Source organism: Chiroxiphia lanceolata, chromosome 10 (assembly GCF_009829145.1).
Source record: "Chiroxiphia lanceolata isolate bChiLan1 chromosome 10, bChiLan1.pri, whole genome shotgun sequence".
In the NCBI taxonomy this organism is placed as follows: domain Eukaryota; kingdom Metazoa; phylum Chordata; class Aves; order Passeriformes; family Pipridae; genus Chiroxiphia; species Chiroxiphia lanceolata.
Window position 1 is genome coordinate 9,026,264 of NC_045646.1, and position 16,044 is coordinate 9,042,307.

Here is a 16,044-nt window from a genome sequence, read left to right on the forward strand (position 1 = left end):
AACTTCTTAAAACATAATTCAGGACTTAACTGGCTTTAAATGTGTGTGATTTTACAGGGATATATAAAATATTTTTAAGTGTTGGTAAATTCCAAGGACTGGAGTTGCGGGCAGATGGGGAGGGACAGAGAGTCTGGCCCAAAATGGTTTTGGAGACACAGACTGGGAACCAGCAATGGGAGTTATTTATATGTTGTTACCATGAGGAGCTACGTGGTTTGAGCAGGTTGTGGACTACAAAGCAAAATGTTTATGGGTAGTGAGTCTGCATCTCTTCTTCCCCTTAAAATTGGTTTAATTTGTACAAATTAGCTGTGGAGCCAAGCACTTGATACTGATATGCAAGAGCTGCCATGGCAGGGAGATGGCTCCCAGGTGCTGGAAATAAAAGGGAGCAGGTGAACTGGAGAGAAGGTGTGTTCCTCAGGAACATCAATCAACACGGCAGGAACCAGCCGTGTGAACTGCCTGGTGCCTTTGCACAATCCTCCACCAACTCCTTCCTGCTGGGAAGGTGGCTGCTCCTCTCTGGCTGCCCCATCAAAACAGTAGGCGTGGGTGGGAGGCAAACCCGACCCTGAGGATTTTGGGGTAGGGAATGGGTGTGCAGCAGTGGAATAGGGCTGCAGTCACCCCACCTCTTGCCTGGGGCAGGCACAGGATCTGGCAGAGCCATGGTGGCTCCCATCACTCATAAGAAACTGTGGCCACACAGGGGACCAACTTGCTGCCACGTGTGTTCGAAAGCAGTCGAGTAAGGACAGCACCCCATAGGTGGTTTGCAGGGGTGGGTAGGGAGGGATCTGTTATGTACTACTCCCTTCCTTGATGAGCTGGCAGGAGGCAGCACTGGCTGGGATTGGATTTGCCAATACTGACAAAACCAGGGCTGCTAACACAGCGCGTGGTCCTGGAGCAGAGGCACCTGGACGGATCACACCAGTGAGATTAAGCAGGGATTTGGTCCTTGTCCTTCACAAGCAAGAGAGTGCTTTGGGTAAGCAAACGCAATTCTGCAGAGAGGAGCCGGAGCTGATGAGCAGGCACTGCTCTGGGACTGGTGCTGCTTCTGAGGAGGGAGGCAGGAGGACCATCCTAAGCAAATTGACTGTTTCAGGTGAAGTCTTGGTGAGCAGAGCTTGGGGAGGTGGGAGCCATGCAGACATGATACCAGCCTGTGTACCCGTGGCTCCAGTGCCTGTGGTGGGAAAGGATCTCTGTGGGTGTTTGTATTTGCAGAAATAACACTGTTGTCTTGCTCTTTCCTTTCGTAAGGGTGCGGGGATTTCACTGAAATGCAATCCCAGGAAAGGCCTGGGACTTTGGCTGTTGTTGCAGGCGCATAAGGAAGATGTTATTGCCAAGTGCTCCCCTCTGTCCCAGGCAAGAGGTGTTGCGGAGGTGGCTGAAGGCTGCAGGAAGGCAGAGGGAGACAGGGGAACCTCTGGGCAAGGCAGGGTGGAAACAGAGAAACTGGGGGAGCTCTTTGGCATGCCATCACAGCAGCACCCATGGCGGGCTGGCCTGCCTGCCAATATCTCCTTCTGCTGGGCTCAGATGACAGCAGCTGCCAGCCTCATAACCAAAGCCCACATGAGCTTTCCTGCCTGCATCTCTTCCAAAAAAAGCAACTTCCAGCCCACGGGAGAAAACTGAGCGTAAAGGCAGAGACTCTGTGATGATACATTGTCTCACCAACACCTACCCGTGTCTGCAGGAGGAGGGACCTGCCCGGGCAGCCCTGGACCCCAGCTGAAGGGGAAGGGACAGCTGTGTTTGTCTACTTTATTGACACTGGGAACTTTCATAACCCCATCAGTGGAGAAGGAGAGAGTGTGTGGTTGACATTGTTCCAGAGAAGATTGCTCCAGGAGATGCTGCTGATGCCCAGGAGACACCCTAAGAAAGCTTTGCCTGTGGCTCCCTGAGGACAGGCAGAGCTGAGGGTCCCTTCCTCCATGCACAGCCCGTGCCCATAAAATGCACTGAGCTCCTACAAGGCTACCCTAGGGGTCAGTGAGGGGTTGGGGACCAGTGAGGCTCATCTGGGTTCTGACCATGTGCTGCTAGCAAGCACAGTGACCCAAACACAGCAGCTGTGCATCAGGCAAATATGCTGGAGGGAGCCTTGTGATAGACTGTGAATTTGGGAGACTTTCTCCACCCCTGAGCTCCCCATGGGTCGGGTTTGCAGGCAGAGGGGAGCATTTCGGGGAGGTAACAAGGTGCTGACAAGAAACAGTTTGTCTTTCTGGATAAGTGTTTCACAGCTCCCTATGAGACCGCCCCATCTCCATGGGGACAGGGGAGCACCGAGGTAGGGGAGCACCCCGCAGGGGCGAGGGCTGGTCCCACTCACAGGAAAGGGTGCGGGAGATGCTGGCTGTTGGTATGAATTCAGCCCGGCTTCACCATAAGGAAGTGATTGAAGCTTTCACGATCTGTTTAACCAGTGACATATGTTTCCTGCAGGCGCGGCGGCGTGCTGCATGCCAGCGGATGAGATACGGCCGTGCGTCCCTGCCTGGCTCTGCCAGCACGGGGTAGGGCTGGCCCCATCCCCACGGCCGCGTTTGATACGGCTGCGGGCCGTCGCTCCCTGTGTGGGAAGGGGAAATTGCTCACATGGCAAAGGGAAATAAACATGAGGAGACCAGCCCTGACAAAAAAAGTGAGTGTTTCTCTGGTTGGAGGCCCCACTGCGGGCGAGACCCACATGATGTACAGTGGGGCTGGGGAGGAAGGAGGGGAAGCTGGACCTGCAGTGATGTCTGTGAACTCCCTCTCGCTTACGGAGGGTCCCTCCCTCCGGGTCTCATCTCAGCTTTCAGCACTGAGACATCAGAGGGACCAGCGCCGTGGTAGCTATGTGTTGTGGGAAAGGTCTAATTGCCCAAACCATAGAGCCTGGGTGAGGTGCTCCACCAAATTCAGAAGCAGCCAAAATGGGCTGAGTGCTTTCCCTGGGGAGGGCACTCTCTCCTGGAATTTGCTGTGGCTGAGCACCCAGACACTGGTACCCAGGCTCAGGCTTCCATGATCCCAGCTCCATCCTCATCTGCACCCCCTCAGCTCTTTCTGTCCCATTCCTCAGCACAGGGGAAGTAATTCACAAGGTAAAAGACTGACCAGGAGTGCGCCAGGCTCATGGGGTAATCGGGATGCCATGGACTAGCAGGCCGGGGATGACTGAGACATCAGACAGCTGTGAAACCATGAGCAAGAGGAATCAGACATTATTCAGGAGCTGGAAGCAGGGGAGGGGGTGATGGGCCCCAGGTCTGAGAAGAGTGTTGTGATCGGCTGCAAGTGGCTGGGGCCTCTGGGAGCCTTTGCCAGTTAATTGAGGCCATGCAGGGGGCTAAGGTGGGGAAAAGGGAGAGGGTAAAGTGTTGGGAGAAACCCATGACCAAGTTTGCTGAGGGCTGCCAGGAGGGATGCAGGCCCTGCTGGAGGGTGAGATCCATGGTAGGCAGTGAGGCTGACTCCCACCAGGACCCCTGTGCAGCCTCAAGCCCGTCCAGGGTGAGCTCAAAGATGGGTTTGTGGCAGAGGTTGTAAACTTGGTGTGAGAGTGAGGGAGTGAAGGGCTGAAGAAACTTTATGGTTGAGCTAAAAGACCCAGGAGCTCCTTTGTCATTCCTCAGGACCAGTGTCTCCCTTGGCACTGGGGACTATAGCAGTCAGTAGCCTGCTGACTATACTGACAGGAAAGGGAGAGCTGGGAGCAGAGTTTCCCATCCCTTGCTAGGGATTTTGGCTTTAAAATATAGCCTTCTTCCTTAGCTCCAGGGCAGAGAGCCCTACAGCCTCCCTGTGCTGCAGGCCAGCACCAGCTCCTCAGTTCTCCCATTAGGTCCCACATCTTTTGGCAACAAGGCACCAGGCAAGCCAGAGGTCCTATTCTCACCTTCAGAGCACCAGCCAGCACTGGAGCAGTAGTGGTCTATCCTCACCATGTGCCTTTCCAACAAGAAGAGTGATTTTATGGAAGAATTTGTGTCTTTCTGAAGTTTTCTTAGAGAGTGCTTTTATCCCCTCATTGTTCCATGTTCCATGCATTTATCTGCAGGACTAAAGATGCTTCTTGGAGTAGTTTGGAAAACCTCCTTCCCTGAGGCTTGCCTGGGTTCAGGAGCCTCCAGTTAGCACCTGTTAGTGCTAGTGCAGGATGCCGAGTGGTACCTTGCTCCAGGAAGATGGGCTGATGTGATGAGATAAGCCCACACACGTGCTGGAGGGAACTGTTTTGTCCAGGATCGGCATCACCCTTATGAAGTTTCATGGCTGCAGTTGGCAGCAGCCAGAACTCTCCCCCAGCCACAGCCAGGGCTTTCTCTGCAGGTTTCAGACATCCTGGCCCTGTGTTCATTAGCAGGTAGCCAAGGATTGCAGTGATTCAGTGCAACAGTTTGCTCCAGCTCTGGATTACCTTCACGCACTACAAATCAGTGCTGAGTTTCTCCATGGTTTTGGCACTGGGCAGGTGCCTGGAGCACGTTGTGAGGAGGAAAGGGCTGGGGGAGGCGGAGCAGGTGAACTTTGCTCTTCAAGCTCTGGAAAAAAGCTCCTACTCCTGGTCGATAGCCTCTGTGGGGAGGGGTGGTGTGCTTTGCCCTGCTGGCACTGCAGCAGTGAGCTCTGCAGTGCCATGGCTCTGCTCGAGCACGTGGAGTGTCCTGGTGTAGGGGTGCTTTTCCCAAAAGCTGCTCCCTGGCAGGCACCGAGGCAGCCCACACTGAGCAGCGGCTGATCATTCTCCATGTAACTGCTAGAGATGCCTAAATAATTCATTAATGGTTTGAGGAAACAAAAATATTGTGTAATAAGTAATTGCTTGCCAACAATGTTGTGCATGGCTGGAGCAGATCGTGGGCAGCCGCAGCAGTGTGGTGTTAGTGGGGCAGCACAGGGCAAGCTCTTTCCTCTGACTTTTTATTCTTTTTTTTTTTTTTTTTCCATGCGAACTTTCCTGCCTCTGTCTCTGCACAAACGTAAAGGCTTTCTGTTTCCCAGGAAACTGAAGTGAGGTGGTTGGACCTGAGTGTGGGCTGACAGCAGGGGATGTGGGGAGCAGGCAGGGGCTCATGGGACCACCCCAGTCCTGTTCGGCTTGGTTCCTTGCGTTGCACATGGGAGAGAAGGAGCCATGAGGACAGCAGCAGTTCCTTCCCCCTAGAACCCCATCTCCAGCGATGGGACTCGTGGCATCATGCCAAGCAGAACCCTCCCCAGGCAGCTGGTCATGCGCTGGTGACAAAGGGCTCCATCTCAGACCCAGCGTGGGCAGAGGAAGGGCTCAGGAGCTTCATGCTGATAGCGGCGACAAGGACCTCCTGTTTCTCCACAGGCATCTGGGAAATGTCCCTGTCTGTCTGTCTGTCCCTGGCATATCGCAGTGCCAGAGGCAGTAGGCTGAAAGCAGGGATCCAGCTCCCTGTGGGCACCCTGGGCCAAGGGGCAGGAAGTCCCCACACTTCCCTGAACTGCTCTGGGCAAACATCACCCCAGGGCTGGGCTTTGGAAGTGGTGGGAAGTTTGTGCCCCAGCATTAAGCTGTGACTCATGTGGTCTCCTCGAGGAAGCCCGTGCTGCATCCCCTGCAGCTCCTGCTTGTCACTCTGTTAAATGTTCATTTTAACGTGAAAACAGCTGGTTTCATGGTACCTCTGTGTTATTTACACAGTCATGCATGCAATCCCTGCTGAAAACCGTGTTATGCGCTACAGCAGCACCCCGTTGTCTTGCAGGTACTGAGTGGGTGAATGGGGAAGTGATGCCAGCCCCAGGGTCAGGCCACCAGCACTCCTTGTGCCTTACCCATGGCCACCCTGGCAGCTCTTGGTGAAACTGGAGTGATTCAAGGGGGGCAAACCCATCTCAGAGTGCTTCAGGTCCATCACAAGGGCAGGATGAACCTGTCTGCGTCCCTGTGAACTGAACCCTCCAAGCCGTCACCAAGCCCTGAGGACGGGATTCTTGATGCACTTCAAGGGACAGAGACAACAACTGTTGGCCAAGCTCAATGGTGCTTTGTTCTTGGCCCAGGAAGCAATGAAAATCCTCCTGCTTTGAAGCCTGAGGAGGCCTTTTTATTATATCCAGGGCTCCTGGAAAAGGAAACTGCAAGTGCTTTCCCATAACGTGATAAAAAGCTCTCCTGGCTGAGGCCACGGCAACTTCTTACACTTGAGAGCGGTGAGTCAGTGCAGCATGAGGCTGCACTCAGTGCTTGCCCAGCCACTGGAAATCACTGGTTCTTGATGTGTATGTAACTGGGATTTGGAAGAGCCTTGGTGTGAGTCCTGTTGACCGTGCACTTCACCACAGACACCTGGCAGCTGTGGTGCAATGGCCATAAAGTAGTCCAGGGGGGGTTGAGCAGAGCCCTTGGCCCCCCGTGCTGGCTGGAGAGCTTGGGGAGGTGCAGGTCATGCAGCAGAAGAGAGTCCATGAGTATCCCCTGTCTGCACCTGAGAACGGGCAGCTGTGGGCAAGCACTGTAGTGCATGGTGGGATCTCCTGTGCTCATACTGTGATGCTCCTGGATGAGGAGGCTGCCAGGGTGCCCGTGGCTTCAGGGAGAGGCCTGGGTTTGCTCCCCATTCTTTCGCACAAGGCTGGGGCACAGCGTGTCCTCCCAGGCACAGCCCCCAGCCTGGCTGGGTAACTCCTAAGTGGTAAAGCTGGCCTAATTAGTCTGCATAATCTTCCCCCATAAATCACTCCTCCCCATCCCCTGCAGACTATCGGCAGCATCTGAAGTCATTAGTTAATTTAAACCTGGGAGTTCACACGTTGCATTATCGGAGAAGCCATCTCCCTTCCCCGCTAAGCGCTTGCTCGGTGCATCCCCGGCTGCTAGATCCGATCTGCGCCCGCTTTGAAGCCGTGATGGGCTGCCAGCAGGCGAGGTGCTGCCTGTTTCCCTGCCTGCTTCCCTGCCTACTGGCAGGTGGGAGGGGAGATGGAGATCCTGCTTCTCCCCTTCCCCACGCTCCCCGTTTTTTAACTTCTCCTCTGACTCATCCATTTGATTTGATGTTTTCACCTTTGTTTTACAAATAGCAGTTTGCCCAAGTGCTGGAAGGAGAAGGCAGCTCCGATGCTGCTGCAGCTTCCCCAGCAGAATCATAGAATCATCTGTGTTGGAAAAGATCACCTGTAAGATCATCGACACAGGTGAGCAGGGTACTGGGGAGGGAAGCCAGTGGGCACCCAGTCTTCCCTTGCACCTGGCAGGGATGTGGGGATTCTGGGATTACTGTAGGGTGGCCATGGGGAAGTGCAGATTTGGCCAGGGATCCCACTAATGGCTTGCACTGCCCGTCGGTTCTGCTGTCACTTTCTCATTCTCTTCCTCCCCGGGTCTCCAGCCCGATGTGAGTGGGACTCCCCAAGGCTCCGGGGTGGGATGTCCCCCACTGCATGGGAATCAGGGCTTCCTAAAGTGAGCTGTGTTGGCTGGAGGGCAATCCCTATGGCCTGGGCACACACCTGTCCTTCCTGCTGTGTGGGCAGGTGGAGGTGAGCCTGATGATCTCGGCAGGGCCAGTGCAGCAACACAAAAGCTCAGCCCCCGGTGCAAGACAGGGAGGGGGAAAGGGGGTTTTTGGCAGCAGGAGTGAGAGAGCTGGGCTGGGGAGACCTGACAGGAGCCTGCAGCAGCAGGGTCTGGTGGCTCCCAGTTGTTTTTCTGTGGGACACTGAGAGGGGGGATTCAGCCCGGTTGTCCCACACTGCGCTGCTCCTGTGGGCAGGCAGCACCCAGGCTGAGGGTTGCCTGGCTGGGTGCCCCTGCTCTGCCAACAGAGCAGCTCGGGGCAGCCCCCTCCCGCAGCAGCACCCCTGAGGCATCCCTGTGCCAGGGCAGCAGCCAGGCTCAGCACCCCACTGGCACAGCACACGTGGCCCACAGCCCCCCATGGGGCTCCGGCTGCTGCATGGGCTGGCACCTCGAGCCTGGGGTGCAGGTGATGCTGTACACCTGGAGGGTACGTGTCCTCCCAGTGCACCCTCTGCACCTCTGGGCTCTGCTCCTGTTGCTCCCAGGAGGGTGAGGGACAGCTCCTCACCCTGGGACCTGTCAATCCAGGCTACTTCCAAGGATGCTCTGTGCATCCCTGAGGCACAGTGACTGACAGCTCAAAAACACCAGCACAGACAGCTTTTTGGGGACACGTTTTTGGCCAGAGCACCCTGATCCAGCCCCTCTAAAGCATCCTGGTGGTGCTTGTGCTCCCTGGCTGGCTTTGTGACTGTCCTCATTCCTCCCTTTCCTGTTCCAAGGGAGAGCTGCAGTCATGTTTGGTTTTGTAGTCCAAGCTCCGGATTTATTGCTTCCAGGTCTTCATGTGTTTGTTCATGAAATGAAAGACGGCTGGTGAGCCTGCTTTCCACTCCTCTGGTTTGCCTCCTGCATCGTGGAGAGGGTCTTTTGGCCTCGGGGTGACGCCCCCCTTCATGTCTCACAGGCACCTAAACACTGCATGAGTAGAGGACACATCCATCTGGGGTCATGTCCCGGTCAGATGTTAAACCTGTGTCCTAGGTGACAAGGACAATGTGGGGGAAGGCACTGGTACAACCCTGTGCAGTCCCCAGGCACTACGGACCGTGCTGGGGTGCAGCACGAGGTGGGCAGCGCGTGCTTGAGTTGTCCCCTGTCCCCAGGCTGCTGCCCCCCTTTTGCTGTGGCCGGAACATATGAGCTCCCGATTAAAGGATATTTCAACCAGACGGAGGGGCTGCAGCGGCCGGGGGAACGCACAGCAGGAGGGGACCGGGACAGGACACGTGAGACCAGAGGAGAAGCCAATTTATGCTGGAATGTAAATACGGCAGCAGCACGCTGCTCCGCAGGACGCGTCACTCCCTTCCTGGCTCTGGAAACTGTGTGAGAACCACCTGCAACAGCTCAGGCCGTGTCTGTGCCATGGCTGAACCTGAATCTCACCTGGGCACTGTGCAGAGGTGAGCCGGAGGAGGGTCAGGGGCTGTTGCATCAGTCCAGTCCCACTACTGCAGCTCCTGCTTTCTGCAGTGAGGTACCACGGGTCACATATTCACTGGCAGAGGGATGGAGCCTCAGCCCTCCCTAATAATCCTAAGAATCAATAGCAGTGTCTCTAGCCCCCATGGATGTGCACAACAACAGCTCAGAGTTAAGAGGGGAACTTCTCAGCAGGATTAACTCTGAAACCTAGTGACAACACTTTAAGTATCTGTGCTATCTGTGTCCCCGCTGCTCATTCTAAGAGCTAGTTCCTACTAATGAGCTTTACTCAACAGCACTAGATTTGTCTGCAACAGCAAACTCCAGGGATCAAAAAATAAGATTTAAGATGCAAATATTCTGTGATATATCCAGATTTAAATGTTTTGTTTTTTTTTTTTTTATGGTTCCTTAGTCCAGGGATAAGTTTTAAAGCAAGAGAGGAGAGATCCTCCAGAATGTGAGATAGAGAAACTTTTTTAAAAGACCAAATAATATAAAATCACAGTTTTGTTTTTTTTTTTTTAGCTTAAAACAACTGAATTTGTGAAAGTTTCCTTCTGCTCACCCAGGGCAGTGTGAGCACAGATGCCCCAGCCCTGAGGAGAGGGTCAGGTTTGCCCACTCCTCTCTGGTTTGTAGAGCATCACCGGGGAATCTGTGGGTGCACCGGTGTGTGCTGGGACTGGAGGCACAGGGTGAACCCCAGCCAGCCACCTCACTACCCATGGCTGAGGGAGCTCAGTGGACAGGTCCATGGCAGGTGACAAAGAGCCTTAAATAAGTCCCTAAAATGTTCAGCCCAGGCTGGCAGTGGATTCCTCTCCTGCCCCGAGGCTGGACCCCAGTGCAAGGACCTGAGCTCAGACACAGATGCTGGAAGAATTCACACCCCCAGACAGGTTGGTTTTCAGTTTTCTTTAATCTTCCACATGCCTTTTTTTTTTTCTTTTTCATTTTGAGGCAGGAGTACTAACTGCTAAAGATGCATATGGAATTTGAATATGAATGATAAGAACAGCTGTGTATATCTATTATGAATGAACATAAACAGAAATGTATAAACTGAGATTTTGGGGCTTTTGGAAGAATTAGTGCCTTTGTTCCTGGATTTTTTTCCTATCAAAGTTTGAACCAAAGCCCATTAGCCTGGACTTTCCCGCAGCCGACCAAGCCAGGAGCTTCATTTTGCCCTGGCTCTGAGCCATGCTGAATTCTCCTCAACAGCTCAGTGAGCCCTAATCCTAACAAATTTACCCAGAGAAGTGGGTCTCTTATTACACAGCCTAATTTGAATGCTTTCCAAGGTTAATTTCGGCTCCCTCTCCCTCTCCAAACACGCCTGCCCCTCCGGAGCCAGCTCCCCCCTTCCCCAGCTCCCCCCACAGCTGCCCGTTAGCGCCAGCCCGGGGGGAGCAGCCCCCTTCACCACCGCGATGGTTTTTAAACGAGAAAATAATGTGATGTGTGTCCCTGGGTCCGGACTCTGCCTGGAGGGTTTCTTAATGCTGAGAGACTTCCTCTGCAAATTAATTGCAACTTTCGTTGGGCAAAAATAGCCCTGGAAGCCCCTTCCCCACAGGCCCTTCCACATGTGATATTACTCAGTTCATAATCTGATTCCTGCGACTCTATTCCTTCCTTCCCCTCCCCAGCATGCCGGTGACTGCCCGTGAGGGTACTGGCAGGGTGACCCACTGGCAAAGCAGCCGTGCTGGGGTGAGGGGAGCACCGGTGCCGCCTGGCTGAGCCAGCCCTGGCTCTTGCTTTGCAACAGACTGTGCAAGAAAACCTCAGCGTGGGGAAACCGAAACCTGGCCCAGTGCAGGGAGCAGCTGTCAGATCCATTAGGGAAGGAATAGGGAAGGAACCAGCCATGCCTGGTGGACAGCGATCGCAGGAGAGGGGCGGTGGAGGGGCTGCAGGATGGTAGGGGCTCACAGTGGGGGTTTAAAAGGGACAGGAAAAGTTGGCAATGGTTTTAGATTGAAAGAGGGTCAATTTAAATTAGATGTAAGGAACAACTCTTTTAACAATGAGGGTGGTGAAACACTGGCACAGGTTTCACCCCCAGAGAAGTGGTGAATGCCCCAATCCTGGAAGATCAGTCCTGGTCAAGGTCAGCCTGAACTGGCTGAAGATGCCCCTGCTCATGGCAGGGGAGTTGGACTGGATGGACTTCAAAGGTCCCCCCCAACCCAAACCATTCTGTGATTCTACAGAAAGGAAGAGTTAGGTGGAAAATGTGTACAGAGGAGCCAGGAGCCCACTTCACACACTGGCCCAGCTGGATGTAGCCCCAGGGATACTTCTGCTGGATTTGAAGCAGAGACTTTCCTCAGCAGCTGTGCCTGGGGGTTTGTGCTGGGTTGCTGCAGGTGTGGAATGGCAGCCTTGCAGCCCTGGGACAGGGTTTTTCCTCATGTCCTCAGGCAGGGAGGTCCCTCCTGCGTGGTACACTGTCCCCTGCCTATCTCCCAGCTGCCATGGCAGCTGATATTCACCCTGCTTGCTCTCCTCTCCTTTCGTCACATTTTTCTTCTTTATTCTCAGTTAATGCTTTTATATTTGCTCACACTGAGCATCACAGGTAGTGCAGTATCCCAGCTCCCTGGCAGGTGATGGGGCAGGGAAGGGGTTGGGGATGTGCCCTGTGCCATGCCAGGGTGGCTGAGCTGAGCTGGAGTGCCAGCGGGACAGAAGCACGGGGAACAGGAGTGAGAGCAGTGCTGGGCTTTTCCAGTCAGTGATTCCATGAAGATGTCCTCTCTGAAGTGCATCCACAGGTCACATCTGCTGCTGCCACATCCTGCTGCCAGGTAACCTCCCGTGCTTGCTCCTTGTCCCTCCAAAGCCTCACTGCCCAGCGGTCATCTCGCCAAGTGGATGCCTGTGTTTGATGATTTTGCTGCAGGCGTACGAGCTGCACGTATCAAAGCTGAGCCACATCTTATCTCCTGGCTGTGTTCCTGCCTGCTCCCAGCCTGGGAGTCCCGGCTGCGGGGTGTTCGCAGTGGTTCCCCAGCACCGTGTACTGTGGTGGGTTAGAGGTTCCAGTTTCAGGGCAGGGAGAACCCTGGGGCAGGTCTCTGGGGTGTGGGTTGGAAGGGCTGGCACAGCCGAGGCCCCATCTGCCAGGAGGATGCTGGTCATTGCTGTAAGGTCAACCTTAAATAATGAGAATAATAAAAATAAGGCAGCCTGGAGGGAAGGAGAGAGCAAACTGAATCCTAATGAGGTTGCATGGGCACATAGCATGATCATTTCATGCAATCATTTTAAAAACGAAAAAAAAATCGAGTTTAGATTGAAGGATGTGGGACACAGGCCAGGGCACAATCCCACGAGGACACAGAGGTAGCCTGTTCCCCCATCCCCACTGAGACCCCACATCCATGAGCTGCTCCTGCCCTGTTGTGCTGAGGAAGGTCCAGGGCAAGCCCTGGCTGCAGAGGAGCTGGGAAATGGGCCCAAAGGATGGAGGGAGATGCTGCTTGGTGCAGGATGGAGACTGGCATCTTGTCAACAGCTTTACTGCAACCGAGTGTGGTGCCTGGTGTGAAGGGACAGAACATTTGCTTTTAGGGATGGCCAAAATTTACTGAGTTCTGATGGCAAACACTGAAAGAGGAAGTTTTAGAAGGGAAATAAAACATTAATGCTTCAAGGCTTAAGGCAATCCTCAGTGCAAAGGCAGGAAAGTAATTAGTGCTGTAGATGGGGAAATAACCAGCATTAAATAGAAGCAGGGTGAGCACAGGTTGAAGGGGCTGTGAGGAGGAGGATGGGCAGGGGCTCTCCAGGAGATGGCTGGGAATGAGCCCAGAGTCCGTCAGGACCCCTCCAGCACACCGAGCCCCAGCAGTACCGTATTGTAGGGGGGGGCTGTGCCTCCAATACCCCATCCCTCCTCCTCCTCCTCTCCTCAGCTCCCGCTGGCCACGGGCCAGGTGAAACGCTCCTCTGAGCGCGGCGGGGACTGGTCCAACCCTGCACAGCTCCAATTATCCCCGGCTGGAGACTTTCCAGGAATCCCATCCCCTCTCTCTCCACCGACCCTGCCTCTCCCAGCCTCCCCCCCTCAAAGCAATTTGACTTTTATAGTAATAACTTCTGAACCCTGGATTGGGGCTGTGCCAAGGAAAGCAGCAGAAAACAATGTGATGGGCCTCGGCAGGCGCGGAAACTCCAGCGACTGAGACCAGCCCTAAAATAACTTTTGAGCGATTGTTATTTATTCTGGGAGAAAGTTCGTTCATTCACAATTTGGAGGGGAGATAAATGAGGGCAGGCTGGGGCTGCCCGTCCTGCGCAGCGACAGCATGCCGTGGCTGTGGATGCAGGGCGCCTGCAGTGCCAGGCGCAGACAGATCCCCGCCATCCTCCTGCACATGTCCTGCTGGAAAACCTTTCTTAAAGGTATTCGGGTTCAACTGAAAGCTGTGGGTTCAGGTAGAGGAGTCCAGCTTGAAGCTGGGGGTCTGCGTGTGCCACCAGGTGCAGGGGGCTGCATATTTTGTGTGCCTGTGTCTGCACATATTTCGGCTTCCCCAGCTGTGTTGTTCGACGTGGTGGCTGTGCCACATGCCACTGGCTTGCACGCCTGCCCCTGGGCTTTGCATGCTCGAGCCATCGTTGTCCAGTGGGCATCAAGTAGTGCAGGCAAACTCCATGCCGGAACAGACGGCATCCTGCTGCAGGTCCCAGTGAGCATCAGCATGAGGCAGCTCTCAGCCTCCATCAGCTGGGTAAGCAGCAAGTTGTGCAACCCTAATAATTCTTCAGCTCTGAGCTGCCATGACTTCCCTGCAATTCACAGGGTCTGAGCCAGGGCTCCCAGGGGAGCCTTGAGCAGCCTGGGCAACCATGGGCACTTCTGAATCAGGGACACTCTCTGCAGGAGGCAGCCAGCCAGCCAGCCCTCGGCACTGCTGCGCGTCTACTCATGTGAGTGTGTTTTATGGTGCCTGTCACTGCGGTCTGGGCGTTGGTCGGGATTTGGAGTGCAGCGATGATTCTGCCAAACAGGGCCCAGGCTGCCCGTGCGACCCTTGGAGTGGATGACTGGGCTCCCTGGACAGGTTTGGAGAGCAAATTCTGGGGAAACACAATCTCTGCCCACTGGGTGACAAGGGTGACAGAGACCTTGTGGTGTGGCTCTTCCATCAGGTGGGCAGGAGAGGGACAGACAGTGATCTCCCTGACTAAGGATAAGGGCCTTACCAGCTTCTTGTGCAGATCATCTCCAGGAAGGATATACATCCAAGACTAACTGCCCACAAGCACCTCAAGTATAAGGCTTGATCCAGCTCCACTGTGGTACAATGTTGCAGTGGCATGGGACAGCACTGCCATCATCATCCATCCTGCACATCAGATCTTGGAGGGTGCACTGTTCTGGAGTGGGAAAACCCTGCCACATCCTCTCCCTGCAAGGGTACAGCAGCGCTTGCCTGGGCCACCCCCTTCCTCCTGCTGCCTGCAGTCTGGGGGACCTTGCTGAGTGTCACCAAATGTTTTTGCTTCAGGATTTGTCTCTGACATGTGGACACAGTGGAGCTGGGGGCCTGGAGCTGCAAAAGGCGATGACTCGGTCCTGCCCTTTGCTGAGCGAGGAGAGCACCAGTTTATGTTTAGCGACACAGTCAGCCTGGTACTGTATAAACTGGCGCTCGGTCGCCCTTGCGTGGGGGGAGCAGGGTGAGTGCAGGGTCAGACACAGGGCAGGAGCAGCCCTTGGCAGCGCCGGCCAGCACACACAGCTTCCTTCATGGCACAGTGCCCGCGACGGTGAGACTGGCCCTGCTGGGCCACATCCCTCATCCTGCTAGGCAGGAAAGCCTTCAGCCCTGTGCTCCTCCTCGCCTCTCTGCATCCCCTGCCCTCTGCCCTGCCACCACTGCGGGCAGCTCCATCCTTGCCAGCTGACGTCCATCCTCTCTGCTTTTTGGGCTGTCTGAGCAGCTCATGGTCTTGGCAGGCAGCTTGGAATCCTACCAGCCGTTATTACAATGATTATTTGTGTTTTCCCAGCTCAAAAGGGCTTTCCTCTCACCTCACTCTTGGCTGGCCTCGAGCCAGGTGGGACTGAGGATGGAGTGAGGAGAGAGGAGAATCCTGCACTGTCAGAGCAAGGGACTGTGGCAGGATGCAGGAGATGTGGCAGAGCGAAGGACAGATCTTGTCCCTCTCCTATATGTTCAGATTGGAAATCAACACCCTCTTGGTTAATTCATTAGCTGTGATTAGCAACTCTAAAGTTTGGACTGGGCTCTCTCCTGCTGGTAAATCTCCAAGAGGAGTTCAGCAAGGTTATCTGCACCAGGAATGGCAAGGGAAGGGTGAGGATGAGTGCAACTGAATTAGGAAGCTGTTAAAGGAAGAAGCCAAACCGAGCCAGAGCAGGGACAATGCAAAATGTCTCCACAGCTAAAACACAGGGTAGAGCATCATTAGAACACAGGGCAGAGCACCTCACCTCATGGTTGTACTCATCTGGGTCAGGGCTGGGGGCTGGGCCAGCAAATCCCAGCCCAGTCTGGGGTTTGGGGTCGTGTTTGCTGGCTCCATACCTTGCAGATCCCTTCACCAACACCTTCGTCTCCCTATGTGGGCTGCATCTTGTGCCAAGTGGGGGTTCCTCCACAGCCTGGATTTCATTATTTATTAAATTAGCTCAGCAGTAACCTATTTGTGATGATGATGTGAGGTAGCGACCTTCAGTGTTTTCATTAAAATATACACGTATATATTTGTTTTCTGCGGTTATGAATGTAATTCCACAATCCACTGAGGAGCCGGTAATTTTCTGGCTGAGGTGGGAAGTTGCTGACATCTTGTGATACATGACAAGATTGATTGTATTTGCTTACCCTTTAACCTAATAAAGAAAAATAACGTTCCTTAGTTTCACTAATTCTCTATAAACTTGGGCATTGCTTTAAATCAGCTTGAAGTGCAGGCACTGAACCATATCATCATTGGGGCAGGAGTCCCACTTTCCAGGTCCTCTCCAGCTCCCAGCTCCAGCTCCCAGCATGGGAGCATTA

General features: G+C 54.2%; 1 long non-coding RNA gene across 1 annotated transcript; it reads left to right on the forward strand.

Annotated features, from left to right (window-relative positions):
* The first annotated feature begins 6,693 nt into the window (after nt 1-6,693).
* On the forward strand, nt 6,694-15,896 carry LOC116791865. The gene is made up of 3 exons (XR_004358889.1): nt 6,694-6,914; nt 7,069-7,182; nt 11,771-15,896. It is a non-coding gene; the product is annotated as an uncharacterized LOC116791865 (long non-coding RNA).
* Nucleotides 15,897-16,044: the final 148 nt, after the last annotated feature.